The sequence below is a fragment of the Homalodisca vitripennis genome, chromosome 2, assembly GCF_021130785.1.
Source record: "Homalodisca vitripennis isolate AUS2020 chromosome 2, UT_GWSS_2.1, whole genome shotgun sequence".
Lineage (NCBI taxonomy): Eukaryota > Metazoa > Arthropoda > Insecta > Hemiptera > Cicadellidae > Homalodisca > Homalodisca vitripennis.
The window spans coordinates 104,729,204-104,732,440 of record NC_060208.1 but is presented as its reverse complement, the minus strand read 5'-3'; the positions used below and the strand labels follow the sequence as shown (position 1 = coordinate 104,732,440).

General features: G+C 29.8%; 1 long non-coding RNA gene across 1 annotated transcript; it reads right to left on the bottom strand.

Annotated features, from left to right (window-relative positions):
* Positions 1–568: 568 nt before the first annotated feature.
* Positions 569–1,868, bottom strand: LOC124356318. The gene is made up of 2 exons (XR_006921848.1): positions 1,760–1,868; positions 569–1,053 (listed from the first exon to the last, which is right to left on the bottom strand). It is a non-coding gene; the product is annotated as an uncharacterized LOC124356318 (long non-coding RNA).
* Positions 1,869–3,237: the final 1,369 nt, after the last annotated feature.

Genomic DNA, 3,237 nt, shown 5'->3' with positions numbered 1-3,237 from the left:
CCAGCGTTTGTGTATGTTTAATTAAATTAATTATAACAACAGTACATAACTGTTTCTGGTTAGCTTTTTATCCAATTGTGACGCTGATATACGTAATTATACCACGTATTTTCAAGCAAATTAGAATGATGAGTGGAGCTGTCTCCCTCCTTACTACTTCTAGGTCATCCGTGTCCTCCTAAATGTCTTTCAATAATGGCCACAAAAATGACAACCAAGAACTTTCCCCTGGAACATGCCTACCAAATGGAACCTCTTTGTTGTCAAATGGATCAGACCTGAATCTATTCTCCTAAGCTACAAACTGGATGTTGAGACACAGAAATGGATCACCGTGTTCGTACACTGATTAATAACCTATATGGGTTGTCGACGTTAATGTTATGGAATTCAAACACACACAAAATTTACATTCTGATTAAGGACAACGTAAGACCAAGGCTTAGTATCGTGATTATTTATTAAAATTGAGTTTGTTCTGAGATTTTCTTTTACTTTACATGAAATTAATACCTGTTTATTTTTTTCGGTACAACCAGTAAAACTTTTAACAAAACAAAAAAAGAACTACATCTTAGAACTCTTGTTTATTAGTGATTACATTTATTTCGATAAAATATGTATTAATTTTTGAAATTTTGTTGGTAAAATTTTAGTCTAATTTATTATTCTAAGTACACAATTTAATAAAGGCAAATTCACATCCGTATTATTTATAATGTTATGGTTTAAATTGCATAGTGATCTACTGATGCATACGTACAATGCCATTAAATATTACTGTAATAAGACTATTGCATAAATATAAATCCTAGAGCTTTAATTGATATTTCACCATTTTGGTTATAAAATATTGTTAATTAGGCAGAATTAGACGTATTGGTGACTGCCAAGAGACGAAGGGAAGTACATACACCTTTTGACCATTACCATTTTAAAAATCCAATCCAGAAGAAGCATATTTTCCTGATCTTCGCCAGTTCCAATCCGAATTGAACGTTTATTTGTATTTTTTAGGTTTTACAGTACATTTTTCACTACACGTGTCAGGAACTATAACATACCAACAAGAGGACCACAATGAAAACTGCAAATGAAAGATAAAACAATATAAACAATTGTTTCTTTTACTAATCTAACAACATTAAAGGTATACAAGTAACCTTTCTCTTTTGATAATTGCCCCTTCTTTTTAGATATTTTCTCTCCTATTGAATTATTATACAAGTGTATAATAAAATTCCATAATTATAACATTTAAGATAGACCTAAAGAACAACACAAACACAGTACCTATAGGAATCCCTTATGTACACTGCAGTGTATCCAATTGTCCAACTTTATCCCTTTAACGGTCAACAAGGCGCTGATGCTGGATGTTAGTTGTGCAGTTCTACTGACTAATGATGTTTGTAGTTGGTCTAGCTGATACAATGATAATATTAAGAATTTGGTTTTTCCTATGTTTTCATTTTTTAACTACTACCAACAATTATCTTGTTGCTAATAATTTTTAGATTAAACTACTTTTTATTCTAACTAGCAATAAGTTGTAAAGACTAATTTTTTATAATAAAAAAATATATAATGAAAACTATGGAACGTAATTTTTTTACTTAAATGAATCATGTAGTTGAGAATTGCGTTAGATATTTGCCTTTCTTGAAAGAAAATCACTACCGAGGAAAGTATAATAGTAATGTATGAAATGATAATTAAACTAGGCAAAGCGTTACATACACTTTACTTTTTAACTCACCATATAATACGAGTATAAACAGGTAAATAGGTACCGGTAAGAGTTACAACGTACGAGAATAAATATCAGTTTCACTGATACTTCAACATTCACATCATAACTGTTATAATTTAATCAGCGTTATCAGATTCCCCGAAGCTGTTACATCAAAGAGCGGAATGTTATTACAACATTACGCTACGTGATTAGAGTCTAGTAACAGTTAGATGAAATGTTATGAGCGAGAAGCTGGAACTATGTTAGTAGTGCTTTGTAAACGTTAGCTACAAACGTGTAAGCTTGCTTGCTTGGTATGTATTGAATATTTTGTGAACATAATTCTTGTGTTCGCTGATTTGACTCACTGTATAGAAGAATATAAATAGTGTAAAAAATTATTATTCTAATTTCAACAAGTTAATATAAATTATGAGCGCATTTTTTATGGGAAATATTGGACTAAAGTTTTATTTTGCTAAAACAGTTATAAAACTCAACGTTTTTAGTACAATCTATTAAGATTGTACAATATTCGAAACAAACGATAATTTAAAATTACGTGTATTTGTATTCTAAATGCGTTTCTTTAGGCATTTCAAAAGATGAGAAGAAATCATAAAATTTTGAGGTTCAGACTTTTAAGTAAACACTTAACACTTTAAATTAACTACACATAATTAGTAATTTAAATTCAAAATCATATGTCGACGTATAGTTATTTATTTATTACAGTTCAGTAAAATGTGGGTTTTTTGCGCCAATTGTAGGTTTATCTAGAAGGTATAAATCAGCCAGAAATAAATCCTCCTGGGGGGAAAATAAGTGAATTACATAAAAGAGAAAATATTTTAAATGGTTATGTAGGTACAGTTGTACCTACTATAGTAGGTACCAATGAGCCGAATAGCTGTAGAAACAATTTTGCTAATGAATTTTGAGTATATGAAAAGATCTTACACCAACGATAAACTGCTAGGAGTATAAAAGTTTATAATATTCAATTCACAGTCAACGGTTTTGTGAAAAAGCAAGCACGCCTTATATATGTTATTCGAAATATAACAATTGCATGATTGGGTTGTGGTACTTTGTTTGACCTTTTAAATGCATTTGATCCTTAAGAGGTAGAACGATTTTCGAATACTTTTAGGTAACTCTCTAATGTAACTCAGTTTAACATTAACTCATTTCAAGGATTCAAAGGCGTGAGTTATTTTGCTGATGTAAAAGCAGTGGATTATCCTAAAGATGCAATGAGACTCAATTTTTTGTATTTGATAGTTTTAAAGTAGCCTTGATCAATTAGTACTTTAGAAGTTCATTTACTAAATATACTACTCATTCCTGTATAATATATTGCGTTTCAAAAGCAGTAAAATATAGAAGCAATCCTAAATTTTACCATATTATTTAAAATAATTTGATATTATTAACTACGAATAAACAACACTGCTTAATTCAATCCGTAAAAATCTGTTCAATGGTCATAAGGTTAATAA